The 23,472-nt window shown below is 43.9% G+C and overlaps 1 long non-coding RNA gene across 1 annotated transcript in view; it reads left to right on the top strand.

The window, feature by feature from the left end:
* Nucleotides 1-2,705: 2,705 nt before the first annotated feature.
* The window catches only part of LOC120099923 (uncharacterized), a 118,462-nt gene continuing 97,695 nt past the window's right edge, over nt 2,706-23,472 (top strand). The window contains exon 1 of the long non-coding RNA XR_015652470.1: nt 2,706-2,854. This is a non-coding gene — a long non-coding RNA (uncharacterized LOC120099923). The remainder of the gene's footprint in view (nt 2,855-23,472) is intronic.

Here is a 23,472-nt window from a genome sequence, read left to right as displayed (position 1 = left end):
GACATATTCCTCTTTTCTCCCCCTTGCCAAACCAGTGTTTTAAATGTCGACTAGTGTTTGTACTACATAGATTTCTCTAACAAAATGCTTTAAAATCGCAGTGTTTCAGGTAAAACATCAAGTTACAGGATACTACCATGCAGTTTGGCCAACTCCCCATGCAGTGTAAAAAAATCACATCCATTCTTGTTCAGTGTTCCCAGTCAGCCGGTGGTTATATGAGAGTTAAGAGACTAATTTTCCTGAGCCATAGAACTGGGCATGAAAGAGCTCACATTCTGCCCCATTTCCAGCAGATTCTCGTTGCTCCTCTTTGGTCGTAAGAGGGAGCTGTAGCATAAAAATACTCTTTCCTTAGCCTTCTCTGTCCTCTTCTACACAGTACCTGCTTTATTGTTTTGTGTGTATGAATGTTTGCTTGTGTGTACATAAGTGCACCACTCATGTGATAGTGCATAGGGCCTGTGGGGGGGACTAGAAGTGACTCTTTGAATCCCCTGGAACTGGAGTCACTGATGGCTGTGCTCCACTATGTGGGTGCTGGGAGCTGGACTGAGGCTCTCTGAAAGAGTAGCCAGTGCTCTTAACCACTAAACCATCTCTCCGGCATCAGTAACTGACTTCTGCGGTGTCTTTGTTTTTGTTTTGTTTTTTTTTTATCTTCCCCTAGCTGCCTTGCCAACAGAGAACTCTAGTGGGGCTGTCATATCACTTATGACCACTTGGGGGCAATAGAGTTCAGCATTCTCTGCGATGTATTTTAAGTCCAGTTTACAGATTTTAAGCTTCTCATCTGAGGGTAGAAATGCCTGAGGTGAATTGAGAATAACATCTCTGAGCAGGGATTCCTCATCTGGTAACTACTCCTGCCAGCCATCGCTCCTGGTGAATGCCATAGGGCAGGTATTTTTCCTCTCTGAAGCACAGCATCATGGAAGGGTTGGGGTAGGCCACATGCCTGGTCATCCAGAACAGCACTTGCCTTCCCCTCTCATTGGAGTGGTGGTAAAAATTTTTCCTTTAGCTTAACCACAGCACACTGTTTACTAAAGAGGTTTCATCATGGTTATAAATGTTCACACATAATATATAGATGTAATATTTGCACAAATACTAAAGGACCACTTTGTGTCCACTGTATTTGGAGAATTATTTTCAAATACTTGAATGCTTAGTGTCTCCAAACATGTTTTAGCCTCTTAAGTCTTCCTGAAGAAACCAAAGGCCGGGCGAAACCCCTTGGCCTGGTCCTCTTGTCCTCTGTGTTAAAGGTCCCTGAGAGGTTTGAAGCCTGCGCCCATAGAAAGTTGTTGAAGACCTGTCACCCCAAGTCAGCGCCCTCCCCAGTGGGCTCCAGACTTGAGCAGATGTCTGGTTTGCCTGTGGCTCTCACCTTTTCTTGGCATCTCCGTGTGATCTGGTGGGCAGGGTCTTTCTCCTGCGGAGCCCTTTGAGATTCCGTCTTCACTAAATCGTGACACACCATCACGTTTTTCTTTCCCTGTCAACATCTACTGTACAGGAAGAACAAGTCTCCTCTCTTGGAGACAAATGCTGCATATTTAGTCCAATGAACACCATCCTGTTCTTTAAAGTTCTCAGCCCTACATCATTAAGTGGACGTGCTCTTTTGGTTTAAACAGCTCCATTCTTTTTAAAATTTGTTATTTATTTATTTATTTATTTATTTATTTATGTGTATGGGTGTTTGGTCTACACATATGTTAGTACTTCATGCACATGCCTGGTGCCCATTGAGGTCTGGAGATCCTCTGTACTGGAGTTGCAGGTGGTTGTGAGCCACCCCATGGGGCCTGGGAATTGAACCTGGTCCTCTGCAAGAGCAACAAGTCAATTCTCCAGCTCCCCCATTTTCCCCTGAGATGATGGTTATATGAAACTTCAATATTTAGTTAAGACCAGACATATCGTATTTCCTAGGCCTTCCCTGTGTTTAAGGGGGAAGAAAAATAGAGACTCAGATCCAATTCCAAGGACCTGGTCTGTCTCCTGGAATAGAAAGGCCTGAAGAGATTGTGTATGGGCCTCGTCAGCCTCTGGCTCACACAGCGTCATGAGGGGGAGATGGCAGTTTTTTATCATTCCAAGGCAGAGCCAGTCCCTGGATCACTATCTTCTGTGGCCCAGCAATAGGGTCTGTCTAGTCACAAGGTCAAAGTAACCGATGTGACATTTCAACACCACCCTCCACACTGTTCCTCAAAGCATTCTGCTCGTCAGCTCTGAGACACGGAAATGGTCCATTTCCTCACCTTCACAGCGTCTCCCAAGTACCACCTCGCTTCCAAGCCCTTCTGGATCACCCTCTCTCTTTGCAGTCCACGTTACAGTCCACCTCCTCCCTGTCTTATGCTCTGCATGTCACTCAATCAGCTGGTGCCATGCATGTTTGAGGGAGATGGATTGCTCTTCTTCCTCTTAAAGGATGGCACATGGTGGTGACTTCGTGAACTACTGGCTGACTGACTTGTCAGAGCCAAGCACCCTGCCTGTGGGGTAGAATCATGAAGGTTAAAGGGTTAAAATGCTTTTTAACCCGTCCCACTGAACTGGGCATAGAGAAAATGTTCAGTGAGTGGTAGCTATCTTTGTAACAGAGGAAGTGCTAACCCTGGAGGGCTTGCAGGATAGTTCTCAGTCCACACAAGGGAAACTACTTTTAGAAGCCACAGGAAGCTGTTTCTGGCCAGGGCAAGAAGCTGCAGAACAAGGGAGGTGTGATCATTCTAAAGGAGCCTCACATGACCTGCTGCCTTTGTTCTCAAGTAAATGGCGTTTAGGAAGAGTTTAATTTGGAGGAAGAGATGAGACACAACAATGTGGCACCTGAGAGGTGAGTTAGGAGCTTGCTGCAAGCATCTGGGTGCAGGCTGCAGGAGGGGTGACCTACAGTGATGGGGGTGGGGAGCAGAGGAGGCTTGCCGCTGGCTTTGAACCCTGCTACTGTGAGTTGACGGTCGGACAGTCTGGACAAGTTGCTTAACTTCTCTGTGCGTGGGAGTCTTCACCTGTGGATTGTAGGTGTGGTATCTACACAAGGAGGTATTCGCTAATAGGGTGTTGGATCTACTTACACTAACTATAGTTACTAATGTGTCTGATTTTTTTCTATTATCTTACAGTTTCTTTGATGTTTGTATCGCCCACTTTTAAATTTTTTTTTAAGATTTATTTTTTTATTATACACACACACACACACACACACACACTCACACACTGTAGCTGTCTTCAGACACACCAGAAGAGGGCATCAGATCCCATTACAGATGGTTGTGAGCCACCATGTGGTTGCTGGGAATTGAACTCAGGACCTCTGGAAGAGCAGTCGGTGCTCTTAACCACTGAGCCATCTCTCTAGCCCCCATGGTTTTTGTTTTTTATTTTTTTGAGACAGGGTTTCTCTGAGTAGCCCTTACTGTCCCGGAACTCACTCTGTAGACCAGGCTTGCCTCAACCTGAGATCCTCCTGCCTTTGCCTACAGAGTGCTGGGATTAATGGTGTGCACTGCCACACCTGGCTTTTTAGTTTTTAATGTGGCTCCTACCTTCCTTCCATCCTTCCATCTTCTCTCCTGCCTACTTTATATTTGTCTCTTCTTTCTTACTCTTAAAACACCAAGCATGCATGCATGCATGCATATATATATACATATATATATATATATATATACACACACATACATACATATATAGATGTATGTGTGCATGTGTCCATCTACATGTGCATATGGTTTGGACATATATATGTTTGCATGAGGACTCGGAGGTTGACAGTAAGCACCCTCAGTCATCCCCACCTTTCTTTTTGAGACAGTTTCTTACTGATTTGACTGAGTTAGCTGGCCACTAGGCTCTAGGGATGTTTCTCTGTCTCTCTGGTGCTGGGCAGAGTGTGAAGTTATAGATACCACCCTGCTTGGTTTTTCACTTGGATGCTGTGGGTAAAAACCGGGTCCTCTGGTTTGCATTGATGATACCTCGCCTGGCCATGTTCTTACTCTTTTTCAAACTGGTCTCATACTTAAAACCCTGCCTCCACCTCTGACTTTAGTTGTCATTTTGTTTTTAAAGACAACTTGTCACCATGTACTTCATGCTGACTTCTGCTTACCCATGCCCACCCCAAGTGCTGAGATGACAGGGACATGCTGCTTCAACACTGCATTCCTGCCCCTTGGGGCTGTACACTACTTTGATTCTCTTGCTCTTTCTGGCCGTTTACTATGTGCACGTACTCTGACTCCATCTACACTTAACACTGTTAACATCACACAATCAGTGTTCCCCTAGGTTTATAGGACGTTGCTTCCATTGCTTCTCCAGCCGCTCTGTAGCTCACCCTGGGCTTGGTTTGCTTGAAGGATTCCTGTTAGTATTTTATTTTTAAGCCTGTGTTAATGGTACATTTGCTCAGTTCTTATTTGATTAGAAATGTCTTTATATTTTTAAAGGGGAAACCATTTGTGTTTATTGATCCATGTATGTTTTGTTATTAAAAAAAAAAAAGACTGTTAACCTTTTGACTGAAGGCTATCTGCTTTAGGCATGACAAAGAACCAAACAGCAGCAAGAATTGAAATTGAAAATGTTTCTTTTTCTTTTTTTAAAAGATTTATTTATTTATTATATATAAGTACACTATAGCTGTCTTCAGACATACCAGAAAAGGGCCTCAGATCTCATTACATATGGTTGTGAGTCATCATGTGCTTGCTGTGGGATTTGAACTCAGGGCCTCTGGAAGAGCAGCATGTGCTCTTAACCCTTGAGCCATCTCTCCAGCCCCGACAATATTTCTTTATAGTTAAAAGGGAAAGAAAGAGAAGGAAGGAAGAAAGGAAGGAAGGAAGGAAGGAAGGAAGGAGGGAAGGAAGGAAGGAAGGAAGGAAGGGAAACTAGAACAAAAGTCTTTATTCTGGGTGGTAAATATTTCAGTCTAAAGATTAGGGATGTAGTTCAGCGGTAGAGTGTGTGATTAGCATGCTCAAAGCTATTGGTTAGATCCCAAACACACACACACACACACACACACACACACACACACACACACACACACACACACACACACACAGAGTTAGTTGAATATTGGATATGTTTTTTGATTACTGACATGCTCTGGCTAGATTTCAAGTCAACTTAACACAGACTAGAGTCATTCTGGAGGAGAGAATGTCAATTGAGAAAACGTTTCCACCATATTGGCCTGTAGGCATGACCGTGGAACATTTCTTTAATTAGTGATTAATGCTGAAGCACCAAGTCCATTGTGGGCAGTGCCCCCTTCTGGACTGGTGGTCCGGACTGTGTAAGAAAGCAGGCTGCACAAGCCATGAAGAACATGTCAGCAGCACCCCTCCATGGCCTCTGCGTCACTCCTGCTTCCAGGTTCCTGCTTTGAGTTCCTACCATAATTTCCCTGGGCCACACAATAAAATCCACCCTCAGCTCCCTCCCCAAGCTGCTTTGGTGGTGATGTTTAGCACAGCAGTAGAAACACTGAGACAACATGCAAACATGCTGCAGCCCTGCTTGCCCTCAGCAGAACTATCTCGCTCACTCCAACACTCCTTGCCAGGAGCTGTTCTCGCCTCTCTTCTCCTCTCCCAGCCTGGCCATCATCTCTGCAGCATTACTTATCTTTGCATCTTCCAGAACACCAGACTCCGCCCCTGTTCTTCATGCTTATCTGCTGTTCTTGTTTTCCCCTTGGCTGGTTTATATATGTGTAGCCTTTGCGTTTCAGCCCCGCCCCCAATGTATCAGGATGAGACTTCCAGATATGTAGGTATGAGGTAATCACTCTACCTCTAAGCTACATCCCCACCTTATTTTCAGTCTTTATTTTTTTTAATTACTTATTCACTGTCCCCCTCCTGGTTACTCTTTCCCACAATTCTTCCTCCTTGCCCTTTCCCTTCTCTGAGCAGGTGTGGGAACCCTGGTTATTCCCCCACCCTAGCACATCAAGTCTCTACAGGACTAAGCACATCCTCTCCCACTGAGGCAGCCCAGCTAGAAGAACATATCCCACAGACAGGCAACAGCTTTTCAGATAGCCCAGCTCCAGTTGTTTGAGACCTATATGAAGGTTGAGCTGCACATCTGCTACATATGTGCAGGGAGGCCAAGGTCCAACCCATATATGTTCTCTGGTTGGTTGTTCAGGCTCTGAGAGCCTCAAGAGGCTTCCTCCCGTAGCCAATGAAGCAATAGGAACACCAACTCACCCACAAAACTTTCCACCCAAAATTTATCCTGTCTACAAGAAATACAGGCACGGGGGATGGAGCAGACAGAGAATGGCTAACCAATAACTGGCCCAACATGAGACCCATGTCATGGGCAAACACTAGTCCCTGACACTATTAATGACACTCTGTTGTGCTTGCAGATAGGAGCATGCTGTCTTCTGAGAGGCTGCACCCAGCAGCTGACTCAAAAAGATACAGACACCCACAGCCAAACAGTGGTTTGGAATACGAGGAAGGGTTGTGGGCCCAGAATGGGGATAGGGACTCCACAGGAAGACTAACAGAGTCAACTACTAACCTGTTTTGAAGGGGATTTTCACTAGGGATAGAACTCTAGGTTGGAGATTCTGTTCCTTGATATTCATTCCATGGGGTTCTTCCATTGGTGAGTCTGTGATCAGTCTTATTGCTCATCTTTGGACAATATGGGGTGTTTCCTCCTGAATACTTCGAGGGATTCATTTTCCATCAGCTTTCTTCTGATGAGCTAGGGTGTGGGTTTTTTGTTTTTATTCCTCAGGAAGCGAATCTGACTTGGAAACACCTCGGCCATTTGTTGCTTTAAATATCACTTCTGGCACATGTTTGCTTTCTAGGACTCCGCTTCACGGGGTTTAGATGGCTCACCAAGTCTCCGGTGTCTCTTTCACTTGTTTTCTTCCTAGGATTTTTTTATCCCTTTTTATATATCATTCTTTATTCTGGGTATCTCTAGCAGAACGAGCCTTTTCTTCAGCTGTGTCCAATCATGGTCATAAAATAAGGAGCATCACATTTAATAGGAATGTCACGTGAACAGTGGATACGTTTCAGAATGTCTAAAATTTTGCATGGGGCATATTTATTCCAAGCTTCTGCTTTTTTGTCTGAAATTAAAATTAGACTGGGCATCCTCTATTTCATTTTCAAAATCGTCAACCACTAGCTGTGTCCAGCCTGCTCCTAGACCTGTCTTGTTGTGTTTTCAGCCTCACTTGGGTGATTGCTTTTTCAGTTCTAGAATTCCCATGGGTTGTTTATAGATTTGGGTGTCTGGTGCTGTCCCCCACGTGGCCATCAGTTTTCTCAGGCGATGTAGGTGCCTGAAAGCTGGCGCCTATGGCACTAGTGTCCAGTCACACGTGCCTTCCCTTCTGTTACCCGTTTGTTCCACTCCCTGGCCTGCTCTAATTTGTTCTCAGATTACATTATTTTTTGGTGGCAGGGATCTGCCCCTACATGCTTATGGAGGTCAGAGGACATCTTTCAGGTGTATATGTTCTCTCAGGTTGTTAGGCTTGGTGGCAAGAACTTCACTCACTGAGATATGTCTTTTGATGCTAACCAGTAAGTTAGAAAATACCGTGGAGGCTCCAGATGCTGTTGATATTTCCCTCCAAAGAAAACCCCATTCCTGGGCTGGCAGACATTCACGGGTGCTAATCTGATTGAAGACGGTGTGGGAGCGTTTAAGACTCCACGTCCTTCCAGGTCATTGAACATAGACTAGACATTCATTCCATCAGCCTTTCAGCAGGATTGTGGGGAGCACTGCCAAGTGGATCAGTGAGCAAACCAGAAACCTCACCACAGTGGGGTTTCCTCAGTGGAGTTTATCCTATAGTCACCTGCCCAAGAGACATAGAAAATGCTAAGAATTGACTTTACTTGGGACTAGCTTCCTGAAGAAATGAGAGTCCATGTAAGCTGGCATTTTTAAAAGTAAAGATGTGTACACCCACACACCCCACACACACTACTAGGCCCCAGGCTTTCTGCCTCAGTAAAGAACATCGCCCATCCTGACAATCCTTGATGCTTTTCTTACACAAAATCTCCTCTCTATAGTTGATTCCACCCAATTCCTGTTCCCTAGTTATATGCTAAGTCTACCCTCTGTCTCCACTGATGAGCCTATATTCCAATTACCATGCTTTCCAGTCCAAGCTCTCCTATCACCACGTACATCTGTCTACTTACTCAACCCTATTGCTCAGCCCATCCCAGTGCTATAACAAAATGCCTTTGGCTGAGTAATTTATAAACAATAGAAATGTTTCACTTCAGGTTTTAGAGGCTGGGAAGATAAAGGCATCTGCAAATACAGTGATAAGAGCCCATTTTTATAGGTAATACCTATCTCCTGTCCTTTTATGGTGGAAAGGGTAAAGAAGCTATATCACTTGTCTTTTCATTCATTCATTCATTCATTCATTCATTCATTCATTCACTTTATACCTCCATTGCATATCTCTCCCTCCTCCCAGTTATACCCTCCACCTCTTCCCATGTCCCCTTCAGTTCTCCTTAGAGCAGCACACCCCACCAGTATCAAACCATCCTGGCACATCAAGTCTCATCAGGACTAGTGCATCCTTTCCCACTGAAGCCAGACAAGGCAGCCCAGCTAGGAGAAAGAGATCCAAAGACAGGCAACAAAATCTGAGTCAGAGAGATAGCCCCCACTACAGTTGTTGGGGGACCCACATGAAGACCAAGCTGCACATCTGCTCCATGTGTGTAGGGGCTGTAGGTCCAGTCCATGCATGCTCTTCGGTTGGTGGTTCAGTCTCAGGGTACCCCCAAGGGCTTAGGTTATTTGGCTCTCTAGGTCTTTCCTATGGGGTCCTTGATCTCTCCAGCTTCCTTAATCCTTCCCTGGACTCTTCCACAATACTGTCTGAGCTATGCCTATCTAATGTTTGGCTGTGAGTCTCTGCACTTGTTTCAGTCAGCTGCTGGGTGGAGCCTCTCAGAGGACAGTTATGCTAGGTGCCTCTCTGCAAGCATAATAGAGTATATTAATGGTGTTAGGGATTGGTTTTTGCCCAAAAATTGGGACCCAAGTTGAGTGAGTCATTGGTTGGTCATCCTCTCAATCTCTGCTCTGTCTGATCCATGCACATCTTGTAGGCAAGGCAAACATTGGGTTGAAGGTTTTGGGGGTAGGCTGGTATAACATTCCTTTAATTGGCAGTCCTGCCTAGCTACAGGACGTAGCCACTTCAGGCTCCATATCCCCCACTGCTAGAAGTCTTCAGCTAGGATCACCCCCATATCCTACCAGGAGACTCCCTTGTTCCAGGTCTCTGGCTTGTTTCTAGAGATGCCCCCTTCCCACCAGTTTCCCTTCTCTCTCCCAACCTTCTCACCCCCATCTCTGCTCTCCCAACACCTGATCTCCACCCAGTTCCCCTCTCCAACCCCTCTCTCATCCAGCCCCCACTCTCTCTATCTACTTTTGGTGTCTATATCATTTTCCCTTCTGAGTGAAATCCAAGCATCCTCCCTTGGGCCCTCCCTGTCACTTAACTTCTTTGGGTCTGTGGATTGTAGCATGGTTATCCTGTACTTTGTGGCTGATACGCATTTATAAGAGGATTATCTCACTCAGGATGATATTATCTAGCTCTATCCACTTGCCTGCAAATTCCATGATGTCTTTGTTTTCAATAGCTGAGTAGTATTCCATTGTGTAAATGTACCACGTTTTCTTTATCCATTCTTTGATTGAGGGACATCTAGGTTGTTTCCAGTTTTTAGCTGTTACAATAAAGCTGCTGTGAGCATAGTTGAGCAAGTGTCTTTGAGGGATGGGGGAGCATCTTTTGGGTGTTGCTCAAAGTGGTATAGCCTGAATCTTGGGGTAGAATTACCTCCAATTTTCTGAAAAACCACCAGATTGGTTTCCAAAGAAGTTACACAAGTTTACACTTCTGCCAGCAATCGGGGAGTGTTTCCCTTGGTCCACATCCTCACAGCATGCACTGTCACTTGAGATTTTGATCTTAGCTATTCTGACTGGGGTGATGGAATCTTAAGAGTTGTTTTGATTTGCATTTCCTCCATGACTAAAGATGTCAAACATTTCTTTAAGTGCTTCTCAGACATTAGAGATTCCTCTGTTGAGAATTCTGTTTAGCTCTGTACCCCATTTTTAACCTGGGTTATTTAGTTTGTTGGAGTCTTTAATTCTTTATATATTTTAGCTATTAGCCCTCTGTCAGATGTAGGGTTGGTGAAGATCTTTTCCCATACCATAGGCTGCCATTTTGTCCTATTGAGAGTATCCTTTGCCTTATAGAAGCTTTTCAGTTTCATGAGTCCCATTTATTAATTGCTGATCTTAGTGTCTGAGCTGTTGGTGTTCTGTTCAGGAAATTGTCTCCTGTACCAATGCATTCAAGACTATTTCCTATTTTCTCTTCTGTTAGATTTGGTATATCCAATTTTATGTTGAGATCTTTCATCCACTCGGACTTGAGTTTTATGCAGGGTGATAAATATGGATCTATTTGTATTCATCTACATGAAGATATCTAGTTAAACCAGCACTATTTGTTGAAAATGCTTTCTGTTTTCCATTGTATGGTTTTGGATTCTTTGTCAAAAATCTACTGTCTGTAGGTATGTGGATTTATTTCTGAGTCTGAAATATGATTCCTTTGATTAACCATTCTGTTTGTATGCCTATACCATGTGGATTTTTTTTTAATTGCCATTGCTCTGTAGTACAAGTACAGCTTGTAATCAGGGGTGGTGATATCTCCAGAAGTTCTTTGTTTTATCTATCCTGGGTTTTTGGTTTTTGGGTTTTTTGTGTTAATTTTTGTATCCAGCCATTTTGCTGAAGGTGTTTATCAGCAGTAGGAGTTCATGAGTAGAACTTGGTGTCACTTATGTATCATATCATCTGCGAATAGCAATACTTTGACTTCTTCCTTTCTAATTTGTGTCCCCTTCATTTCCTTTACTTATCTTATTGTTCGAGGTAGAACTTCAAATACTATATTGAATAAATACAGAGGGAGTAGAGAGCCTTGTCTTATCCTTGATTTTAATGGAATTTTAATGGAATTTCTTTAAGTTTCTCTTCATTTACTTTGATGTTGACTGAACGTTTGCTGCATATTACTTTTATTGTGTTTAGGTATGGGCCTTACATCCCTGATCTCTCCAAGACTTTTATCATGAAGGGGTGTTGGATTTTCTCAAAGACTTTTTCAGCATCTGATGAGATGATCGTGTGTGTGTGTGTGTGTGTGTGTGTGTGTGTGTGTGTGTGTTTTCTTTAGTTTGTTTATATGGTGGATTACATTGATGGATTTCTCTGTGTTGAACCATCTCTGCATCCCTGGGAGGAAGCCTACCTTATCGTGATGGATGATGTTTTTGATAATGTTCTTAACTTTGGTTTGGGAGTATTTTTTAAAAGATTTATTATTTATTTATTTATTTATTTATTTATTTATTTATTTTTATTTATATGAGTACACTATAGCTGTCTTCAGGCACACCAGAAGAGGGCATTTGATCCCATTATAGATGGTTGTGAGCCACCATGTGGTTGCTGGGAATTGAACTCAGGACCTCTGGAAGAGCAGTCAATGCTCTTAACTGCTGAGCTATCTCTCCAGTCCATTGAGTATTTTTGCATCAATATTCATAAGGGAAATTGGTCTGAAATTCGCTTTGTTGAGCCTTTCTGTGGTTTAGGTAACAGTGTGATTGTGGCCTCATAGAATGGTTCCTTCTGTTTCTATTTTGTGGATTTTTTTTGAGGAGTATTAGCATTAGTTCCTTGAAAATCTGGTAGCATTCTGCACTAAAACCATCTGGCCCTGACTTTTTGTTGGTTGGGAGAGTTGATGACTGCTTCTATTTCTATAGGGGTTATAGGACTATTTAAATTATTTACCCAGTCTTGATTTAACTTTGACAACTGGAATCTATCAAGAAATTGTCCATTTTGTTTACATTTTCAAATTTTGTGGACTATAGGCTTTTGAAGAAAGACCTAATGATTCTTTGGATTTCCTCAGTGTCTGTTGTTATGTCTCCCTTTTCATTTCTAATTTTCTTAATTTGGATCTTCTCTCTGTGCCTTTTACTTAATTTGGTTAAAAGCATATCTATCTTGTTGATTTTCTCAAAGAGCCAGCTCTTGGTTTCATTGACCCTTTGTATTGTTCTCCTTTGTTTCTAACTTATTGATTTCAGTCCTGATTTTTATTATTTCCTGCTGTCTACTTCTCTTGGGTGTGCTTGTTTCTTTTGTTCTAGAACTTTTAGGTGTGCTTTTAAGTTACTAGTATTAGAGCTCTCCAACTTCTTAATGAAGGCACTTAGTGCTATTAACTTTCCTTTTAGCACCGCTTTCATTGTGTCTAATGAGCTTGCGTATGTTGTGCTTTCATTTTCATTGACTTCTAGAAAGTCTTTAATATCTTTATTTCACCCTTGACACAGTGGCCATTGAGTATAGAGTTTTTCAGGTTCTATGAGTTTATGGGCTTTTTCTTGTTGTTGAAGTCCAGCTTTTATGGTGATCTGATAAGATATAGGGGGTTATTCAATTTTCTTGTATCTGTTGAGGCTTGCTTTGTGACCAAGTATATGGTCAATTTTGAAGAAGGTTCTGCGAGGTCCTGAGAAGAAGGTAATTCTTTTGTGTTTGGGTGAAATGTCCTGTAGATACCTGTTTGATCCATTTGATTCATAACGTCTGTTAGTTTCACTATTTCTTGATTTAGTTTCTGTCTCAATGATCTGTGCATTGGTGATAGTAAGGTGTTGAAGCCTCCTATTATTAATGTATGGTGTTCATTGTGTGATTTAAGTTTTAGTAAAGTTTCTTTTACAAATGTGGGTGTCCTTGCATTTGGGGCAGATATGTTCAGAATTGAGATGTTCTCTTGGTGGATTTTTTTCTTTGAGTATGAGGTATCTTTCCCCATATCTTTTGATTGAAAGTCTATATTATCAGATATTATAATGGCTACTCAAGCTTGCTTCTTGGGCCCATTTGCTTGGAAAACCGTTTTTGTCAGCCCTTTGCTCTGAGGTAATGTCTGTCTTTGTTGCTGAGTTTTGTTTCTTGTATGCAGCGGAATGGTGGATCCTGTTTACACATCCATTCTATTACGCTGTGTCTTTTTATTAGGGATTGAGTCCATTGATGTTGAGACATACTAATGACCACTGGTTGTTAACTCCTATTATTTTCATGGTGGTGGTAGTGTGTATGAGAGAGAGAGAGAGAGAGAGAGAGAGAGAGAGAGAGAGAGAGAGAGAGAGCTTCTTTTAGTTTTTGTTGGTGTGGGGTTATTTCCTGTGTTTCCTCAGGTTAGCCTCCTTGGGTTGGAATTTTCCTTCTAGTATTTTCTGTAGGGCTAGATTTATGAATAAATATTGTTTAAATTTGGTTTTATTGTGGAATATCTTATTTTCTCCATCTATAGTGATTAAAAGTTTTGCTGTGTATGGTAGTCTGGGCATCTGTGGTCTCATCTAGTGTGTTCAAGATATCTGCCCAGGCTGCTATATCACTTTTTTTAAGGACAGTTTCCTTAAGCATATTAGTTATAAAGTGACTGCTGTTTTACTTAGGGTTTCCATTGCTATTTGACACCCCCCTTCCAAGCCAAAGGTGTTGCAACCCACAGGTTGAGAACCACTGGTCTAGAGCCCATACCAGAACAGCAAGGAAGCTCAAGTGGCATTCCCATTAGGGCCAAGCAGATGGACTTTGTCAGGAAGGCACCTGGAGGAGGCACTTTGGGGACACAAGCACCCATTGTCATTGCAGTTCCTGTCTCTTGTCAGTGCTCAGGAAATCCTTGCAGAATGAGTGAGGTGATGAGTGAGGTTCTTTGCAGGCTTGTCAACTTCCATGGCCAGGAAGATTCACACAGCTCTTGACTGGTGTCACAGAGAAGAGTGAAGGAAGGCTAGATCTGGTGTGAAGAAGGTCAGTGTGACTTCCCCGATAGCCAGGATCAGCCACTACTCAACTGTTCATTATTAGTCTTGTAGTTCTGTGATCTCCAGTTAGGGGCTGACATGCAGCCCTGCAACCAACAGTTCTGAAGCCTTAGACATTCCTTAGGACACATTCTAGAAGGAAGGCAGAGAGACCTGCCTGCCAAACCCAACCTCCCTTATCCTGAAGGTTCTTTGGAGGGAGGGCCCTGCTCTACACTCCTGAGTTCTTCTCTGGGGGGCACTGACGCAGCCGGGTAGCTTGTTTGGTAAATAATGACATTGTTATAAATATTTAACAAGTCAAGGGACTGCAGTGCATGCAAAATTGATGAGGTCCCTGGGTGGGAAATGCAGGCTTCTCTCCCCATGCTCTGGGGGAGGCAGTTAGAGTCTGACGTCGGCTCAGGCTGACACCTGTATTTGTGGTAGGGCTGATGAATGGCCGGAGAAATAGTCTCCATGTTTAGGAAGCATCAATCCATCACACTGGCGCTTAGGCTAAGGGAGGAATTCACAGCCATCAATATTGCCCGTGTTTATTAAGCCCCATGTACAGCATGAGACAGCCAATCCCATGTCGGCCCTGGGAGCAATGCCTCCAGAAAGGGCACGGTGGCTCCTTGATGAATGACTTTAATAAGCAGCAGCTCGGAAGTCCCTCCAAGTAAGAAACTAATAACAATAATTAGATGTTTCTTAATCATTTATTTATTTTATAATGTATGCCCTGCCTGGTTCCGGAAAAAGAATGGAAGTGGCTTGCAATTAAAACACATCTACCCAGGACAGTTCAAATGAAGATAAACAGGAGATCAGTAACCAGATAGAGGGAGTGGATTTTTCTTAATCAACTTTCCTGTTACCAGCTGAGGGTATTGTGTTTCCTCCCCTCAGTAGTCACCTCTGGCTCTGTGGAGCCACGGGAGTGCATGTAAAGCAGCAGCCGGGGACAAGAGGCTGAAGTGGAGCATGATGTGACCTGTAGCCTGGCATCTCTGCACTCCCAGTTGTATCCGAGTTTCATTCATCTTAGTCCCAATCCAATCTGTGTGTCTGCAGTAGGGCAGCATGAAAAATTAATGCCCCTGTGTCAGGCAAAGCTTGTCAGAGTGACAGTGCAGAGAGGGAATAACAAAAGGGTGAAGCTCACTGTGCTTTCTACTTAATAGCCACTCTGTGTCCCCTCAACGAGCCCCTCTGAGCTCTCCTGCCCACGATAATGGGCCTCAGCAGCCAGCCTCTCCCTGTGGGCTGAGAGCAGAGAGCCTGCCCCTGAGCAGCAACTCCACCTGTGTTCCAGGACCTCCACGTTCACCCGCCAGGTGAGAGCCTGATCTGCTGTGGTCACAGATGGGTGGCTTGTGTTTGCTGAGATGCCTGAGTATGGAGAAGAAGGAAGCCCCATTCAGAACTCAGACTAGGGCAGGGATGTTTGGAAGTTCCAGAGTAGAATCACCTGGGGAAGCAGGTGAACTCGGTGGAGTGAAGCATCCATCATCTGTGACTTCAGACCTTGGGATGTGGAGTCCAAGGTTCTCCACATCTTCAGATGCTGCACAAAGCATTGTCCCAGGTGGAGCACCCAGCCCCTCCCGTAGGGTTGTAGAAATCAGAGGCACCAACCCGGTCTCTTGGCAGCAGGAGTGCTCTGGCAGCAGTGGCTGAAGTTATGGAGCTCGGAGCCAGACGCCTGGTGCTGTGTTTATCTCCCCGCCTTATCACTTTGTGGACAAATTGTTTCTTAGTCTCTGATCATTATGTAGAATACCAAGACAAACGTATTAATTGCATCAGCTGTTACCATCTGTCATTCAAGGTGAGTGGTTAAAAAAAGACATAAAACAGAGATTTAGTCCAGCACCGTTTTGAAAAAGTCATAAGGCTTGATGGAGCTTGGAGGAGAGAATTGGGGCCTTGTTGACTTGGGAAAGGTTTGGGGAGATGTCTGTGTCATCTGGGCTGGAAAGATGGATCAGGTATCAAGCACGGGGACCTGAGTTTGGGTTCCTAGCACCCACATTAAACAAACAAACAAACGCACCAGCATGGAGGACACTGGAGGTAGAGGCAGGAGGAAACCGGGCTTATCTGGTAAGCCAATCTCGCTAAACAGGGAGCTCCAGGTTCAGTGAGGGACCTACCTTGAAAATCAAGGTGGAGATAGACTGAGGACACCTGACATTGACTTCTGGCTTTCAAACACACACACACACACACACACACACACACACACACACACACACACACACACACACACACACCACAAAAACTATGCTCTCTTCCATAGACACACCCAGAAACACACAAAACCTTCCCACCTCCTTATCCAGGACCCCATCCGTCCTTATCCAGGATGAGCATAATACATGTGGTACGAAGCTTATCTGAGTTGGCCCTCATCCCCACCAATGCAAACCAAGGCCTAGTGGGTCTCTTTTCCTGCTGCCTTTGGATCCAGATGTAGACCTCTCAGCTCCTCCTCCAGCACCATGTCTGCCTGCGAGCTGCCAGGCTTCCCTCTGTGATGATGGTGGACTAAACCTCTGAACTTTGAGCCAGCCACTATGAAATGTTTTCCTTTATAAGAATGGCTGCAGCTGGACGGCCTTTGATCCCAGCAGCAACAGTGGAAACTTGGTTTTGTTTGTTTGTTTGTTTGTTTGTTTGTTTGTTTTTTGGTATGAACACCCCAGGTTTCTCTCCTCTGACACATTAAAATCCCTTTAGGAATGGAAACGGACAGAATCTTGGGGCTGGAAAAGAAGGTCAGTAGTTAAGAGCATTTACGTACTTACAGAAGACCCAGGTTCAGTTCCCAGCACCTGCATAGTGTCTCACAGTCCTGTTAACTACAGTCTAAGGGGATCCAACACCCTCTTCTGGCCTCCAAGGGCACCTGCACGTGTGTGGTGCACAAACAGGCAAACAGGCACACACATACTTAAAATAAATACAAATTTAAAGTCACAGAACTTTAGTTAGGAGATTCTGATCAAATCGGTCTTAAGTGAAACCTGGATGCTGTCATGGTTCCAGTGTTCAGTTAGAACTCAGGATCCCTGCTCTTCTCCGATGGCACTTAATTTGAAATGTAGTCCCCTGTTAAATACACAAAAGGAGTCCCTCAACTCTAACAGCCCTGTCTGTCTTAGGGTTTCTGTTGCTGTGAAGAGACACCACGACCACAGCAACCCCCCATCCCCACCCCCTTTCCTGCCCCAATGCTGCTACTCCAGACAGTTTTGGTGCAGCCCTGTCTCTTCTGGAGCTAGCTCTATAGACCAGGCTGGCCTCAAACTCACATAGACCTGCCTGCCTCTGATATCTGAGCGCTGGGGTTAAAGGTGTATGCCACTGCCCAGCTGCAACCAGAGGTTTAGTCCGCCATCATCACAGTGGGAAGCCTGGCAGCTCGCAGGCAGACATGGTGCTGGAGAAGGAGCTGAGAGGTCTACATCTGGATCCAAAGGCAGCAGGAAAAGAGAGACCCACTGGGCCTGGCTGGGGATATGAAACCCCAAAGACCACCCCAGTGTCACACTTTCTTCAAACAAGGCCATGCCTCCTAATGCTACTTTATAAGCATTTAAATATGAGTTTATGGGTGCCATTACTATTCAAACCACCACAGTCCCTCAGTCCCCACAGCCATTAAACCAGGAGAGCATTTGAGTTAGGAGGCTACTGTTAGTGTTTATGTCTACGATGGCTGATACAAACAGACAAATGGTGCATGGCCTGTAATCCTAGTGCACAGATGGTGGAAGCAGGGACGACTCAGGCTTGAGGCCAACATGAAGTACACACCAAGACTCTGTATCAAAAAACAAAACGAGTGACTAGGGATGTAGATTAGTTGTTAGAGAACTTGCCTAGCAGGCATGATGCCCCAGATTTGGTCCCCAGAATTGCACAAAACAGATGGTTTATACATGGGCCAATAACTCCAGTACGTGGGAGAGAGAAGTGAGGGGCTCAGAAAATCAAGGTCCTCTTCAATTCCATAGCAAATATGAGGCCAGCCTGGGCTATGAGAGACTCTGCCTCAAAAACCAACCCAAACCAAAATAAACCAAACCAGACCAAACCAAACCAAACCAAACTCGATTATGTAATATGTGGCAGTTACAAGAATAAGTCATGTGGGGCTGTATTGCTCCCAGCAATGCTGAATCCCAAAGGCTTTCAATGTTTTGAGGAAGAAGATAATGACCCGAGAGTGTATATCTTCCAAGCTATTACTTTTTTTTGCATAAAGATAAAAGACAGATGTTCTCAGACAGTTAAGAGCAAATGGCACCCCCACATAAGTAGCTTCTTTAAGGTGCTGTTTCCAGAAAAACAGAACAAGGAAATTAGCATTCAGGAATCTGTGGTTTCAGCTATATTCATAAATGTTAATGGATTAAGTAACAAAGCAACTCTGACAGGCTGGATTGGGAAACATGGTGCTGTATGCTGTTTACAGAAGATGCACTGTGGACGCAAAGATGGTAAGGCCGAGGTCAACAGACAGGAAGAAGATAGGAAGAAAGCTGGAGCAAGGGCACCAACGGATTTGCTAAAGACTTTCGATCAAAAACCAGTCCGGTAGACACAGCTTTGAAAGGACTGACCCCAATGGAAGACACGCCAATCTCGTCTTAATCTGGCCGCAGAGCCTCCAAATGCTTGAAATAGACATGGACCAAACTGACAATGAAATAGGTAATTCAACAAAAATGATTTGGAGACTTTAGTATCTTGCCTTTTAAAAAGTTTTATTTTGATTGTCAAGAGTCATGCTTTTTTTTTTTCTTTCTGGAGTCCAGTGCGACATTTCAATATAGGTATATATCATGTGTATATTGTCCGCATGAAGGTAGCAAGGACATCATTGATACCCCACTTTCTGTGATGGGTGGGTCAACTAGATAGAAGACTAATATGGAAACTGAAGTCTGACAGCACTGTAGTTCTCAATTGCTAGATTAGAACTAGTCTCCTGGAGTTAGCCTCCAGCAGGCAGCTATGAAACACTCAGCCTAGCAGGGTACATGTTCTCCTCCCAAACACACAGAATGTTTTGTAGTGGGGATCACACAGCACCCTATAAAGCAAACCATAGTATACTTAAAGGGACTGGACACATTTGATATATCCTCACGATGGAGTGTCTAGAAGTTGGTAATAGTGGGGTAAGTTGGTACACAACTATAATCTCTAAACTCTTGAGAGACCAAGATAGGAGGACGGGATTTCAAGGACAGCATGAGCTTTGCCAGAGAGACCCTGGCCAAAATCAACCAATCAAATAAATACATCTTCCTGGCAAGTGGGTGGGTCAGCACACGAAAGCTTTTGCTTTGAAGCCATATGGCCCAGTCCGATCCTGGGGACTCATGGTAGAAGGAGAGAATTGACTCCTGAAAATTGTCTTCTGACCTCCACAGACATGCTGTGGCCTGTGCACTCCTCCCCTCTGCCCACAAATGTAATTTTAAAAATTTCAAATCAATAACAGAAATGTGGAGAATTCACAGATCTGTGGGCATTAAGTAGCACGCTTCTCAACAACGAATAAGCAACTGACAAGACAACAAAAGAAGTTAAAACATACTCGGAGATCGGTATTTGGTGCAACCAAATATGAGATGTGACTAAAACAGAAAACTTTGCCTACAAATACCTATGTTTTCAAAAGAAGAACACTTGTGAGTGGTGGCTCACTTCTTCATCCCAGCACTTAGGAGATGGAGGCAGGAGGACTGCTGTGGGTTAGAGTGAGGTCCTGTCCCAAATTAGCACCAGCAGCAGCAACAACAAAATCAAATAATAGTCAAACACAAATATAACAGAAAGAATATGTATCAAAGTGACCATCATCCAAGAGGTAGGGAAAAGAGCTCACTAAGTCGAAAGCAAGCAGAAGCAAGCAGTAGCATCAGAAATTAATGAAGTAGAGAAAGGGAAAGCATAGGAAATGGTGAACAGACCTGGAAGGTGGTGAAACGATGAAACGAGGCAGACCCAGCAGTCACAGAGGGCTGTGATGGGGAGCCAGTGCATTTCTGATGGGTGCACTTTAGCTTTGCAGAAGACTTTACTTAGTAATAATTAATAATTAATAAATAATTAGGCATGTCGATGTGCATGTGCTGCTATGTGAGTGTAAGAGTGTGAGGAGGACAGAAAAGGTTGCCAGACATTCTGGAACTGCAGTTATGGATGGTTCTGAGCTATCATGTGGGTGCTGGGGACAAACTTCAGGTCCTCTGCAAGAACAGTATGCATGAGGCTTCCTGTAGGCTACAAAAATACCCTCATACTACAGTGGAGTACTGTACTGGCCAGCTTTATGTCAACTTGACACAAGCTAGAGTCATCAGAGAGGAGGGAGCTTCAGTTGAGAAAATGCCTTCATAAGAGAGGGCTGTAGACAAAACTGTAGGGCATATTCTTAATTAGTGGTTTATGGGGGTGGGTCAGGCCATTGTGGATGGTGCCATCCCTGAGCTGCTGGTCCAGGTTCTAAAAGAAAGTAGGCTGAGCAAGCCATGAGGAGCAAGCCAGTAAGCAGCACTCCTCCATGGCCTCTGCATCAGCTCCTGCTTCCAGGTTCCTGCCCTGCCTGAGTTCCTGTCCTGACTTCTTGGATGGTGGACTGTGATGTTGAAGCATATGCTGAATAAAGCCCTTCCCTCCCCAAGTTGCCTTGGTTTCATCGCTGCAGAAGAACCTCAACTCAGACAAGTGGCATCCTCACCACTTTGCGAATGTACTAAAAACCATAACAAATCACACACTCTAAATGGATGAATTATAATTATGTGAAAATTATATCTCAATTGTTTAAAAGGATTTTAAGAAACAGTAATGAATCAATAACACCACAGAAAAGTGGCTAACATAGTGTTGGTATGAATACAACTTTGATGAAATACATTTTTTTTTAGAAAATATATTTTGTAATGAAAATGATGTATTGCTATAGAAATTTTTTATTTAAATAGGAAGTATAACGGGTCATTACTTGCCAGTCACTCAGTTTGGCAACTGTCACATTTGAGGAATCTTATTTCACCATTTTTTTACACCAATGGAGGCTAGAAACCTAGGCAATCCGCTCTGAGGCTGCGGGTATGTTTAGCATTCTCTCTCGTCATCCACAGAATCCGTTCAAAGGATTGCTATTCACTGAAGATGGGAATTGTACATCTTGTTTACACACTGAGCTCTTTTATCAGGCAGAAATGCTTTCAGATGAAACTGGAAATCCAAGCCACGGTGCTTATGGCCAAACAAGAGTTTAGTTTTTCTTCCTATGAGAGTCTGGGGGAAGACACTTTGGGTATTGGTTTTGAAGCTCAGCGGGTCAGCAGTTGAACTTTTCTTCCCATAGGGAGACAAGGCGACTCCAGTATCAGAAGAGTAAAGTGTTCCCAGGAACTCCAATCATTTCCACTTACTGAAAATATTTTAAGTGACATTTTACTTATTTTGTGTATGTGAATGGGGACACATGTCCTGCAGTGCATGTGTGACTGTTGGAGGACAGCTTGCAGGAATCAGTTCTTCCACCGTCTGGATCCCGGGGATCAAACTCATGTTGTCAGGCTGGGTGGCAAGCACCTCAGCCCACTGAGGTGTGTGGCTAGTTCGAGTCTCCACTTTCATTTGAATCTCATTGGCCACTTGTGGATGGGAAGTGGGGGATTGGAAATGGGGGAGAATCGCTTCTCGGCCTTTTGGCTAAGATCAAGTTGAAATGGGGGAGAGCGGATCACAACTAACACTGCCAGACAGTCCCTAGAATTCAGTAGGATGCATCTCACGGTCCTGCAGAAGCAAATGCTCAGCACGACGAAGCAGGATAAGGCCTTGTGCCTTGCTAAGTTCATGCGTCTGAGTTTTCTTTGATCAATGAGATGGACATAGGAGAGGCTTTAAGTGTCAGGCTCGCTCATATCTCAACATGGAGGGATGTGCTGAGGCAGGCCATCTGTCAGCTCCGTGTGGTGAGAATCTCCACCTTATCCTCTGTGAACATGGACCACAAGCAGGGCTAACCTTTGCTATTCAAGCCACCGTCGTTTTCTAGGCTGGTTGTTATTGCAGCTGTGCTTGCCCTTCTCTGACTAATGAAGCATCTGTACCAGTTTATGGAGAATTCCGTAACAGTGTTCCCAATCAGGAATTTTTACAGATGCCTACTCCTGCCCTGGAAGTTCAGGGATAATTGCAGAAGAGGGGGCGGGAAGATTATATGAGACAGAGGATCAGGCGTTTGCTGTGAGATTGTGTCAGAATCTACACCCCTAAGATCTCATCATCATGACTGCCCGAAGGTGAGCTGAACAGGACAGTAGACATGCCACAGTGGATGGGAGAGCCCAGCCGTAACCCAAGATGAAGAATTATGGGGACCTAGGAAAGTGTGAGAGTGGAAGAAACGGTCTTCAGAGAAGAGCACAGCAACCCGTCATCTGATATGTAATGGTCAGCCCTGAGACATGCATATGAGTAACGTTATAGAGACGGAGTAGGCTATATTGAGGATACACACATATATATCATAACAATGAAAAAAGGAGGGCATGAATTTGAAAGAGAGCAAAGAAGGCCATGTGGGAGGCTTTGGAGGGGGGAAAGGGGAGGGAGAAATGATATAATTATACTATTATCTCAAAAATAAAAACCCAGAGAAAGAATGCATAAATGTTCGTTCTGATCACATTAATAGCAAGAGCATGGCTAAAGATAGATGAGAGCTGCTTAGAAATTAAATAACATAAAATATGCTTTTTATTAAAGCAGAAATCAATACTCTTATGGTAGCCTATTTAGGTATTTAAGACAATGGGACCCTGTCTTAAATACATAGGATTTCTAGCAAAAATTATCTTTATTTTTAGCAAAAATCCATAGTCTAAAGCTGCTGTTACTAAAATAAACACTTACATGTTTAGAAATGGAAAATAATTGAATTAAGAAGTCAAAATAAGTAGAAAATGAGACAGCAGAGCCAGAGTGCAGGGGGAGGAAGCAATTAATGCAGATAAGAGACGCACATTAATCACGGAGCAAAAAGCCAGCAGGATTGATTAATCAAATCAAGAAGCAGAACTTTAAATCAATAAAATAAAATAGATGCGTCTCTGGAAAGTTTAACTCCCCTGCAGTGGGGGAGAAAACAGTGAGATTCAATATCAGGTATGAGAAGGGGGCAGCGTAAATCGGCTTCTAGCAGGTGGCTTGACACAACCGCCAGGATATAAAATGTGTGTACTTTGAAATTTTGACAAATGAATCAATGTTAGAATCAAGTGAGGCTCTCAAACACGAAGCTAATGAAAAAGCAAAACAAAATAGAACAGAAGAAAGCGTTCCTGTGAGAAGCTTGGGTGACTGAGGGGTGCGAGGGGATGTTGTACAGTGGGCCTTGCCAGAGGGTGCTTCCTGCTCACCCGGGCCAGCG

The sequence above is a fragment of the Rattus norvegicus genome, chromosome 1 (assembly GCF_021556685.1).
Source record: "Rattus norvegicus strain SHRSP/BbbUtx chromosome 1, alternate assembly SHRSP_T2T, whole genome shotgun sequence".
In the NCBI taxonomy this organism is placed as follows: Eukaryota; Metazoa; Chordata; class Mammalia; order Rodentia; family Muridae; genus Rattus; species Rattus norvegicus.
Note: the sequence above shows the minus strand (reverse complement) of the source record. Positions and strands in the feature narration are given on the sequence as shown.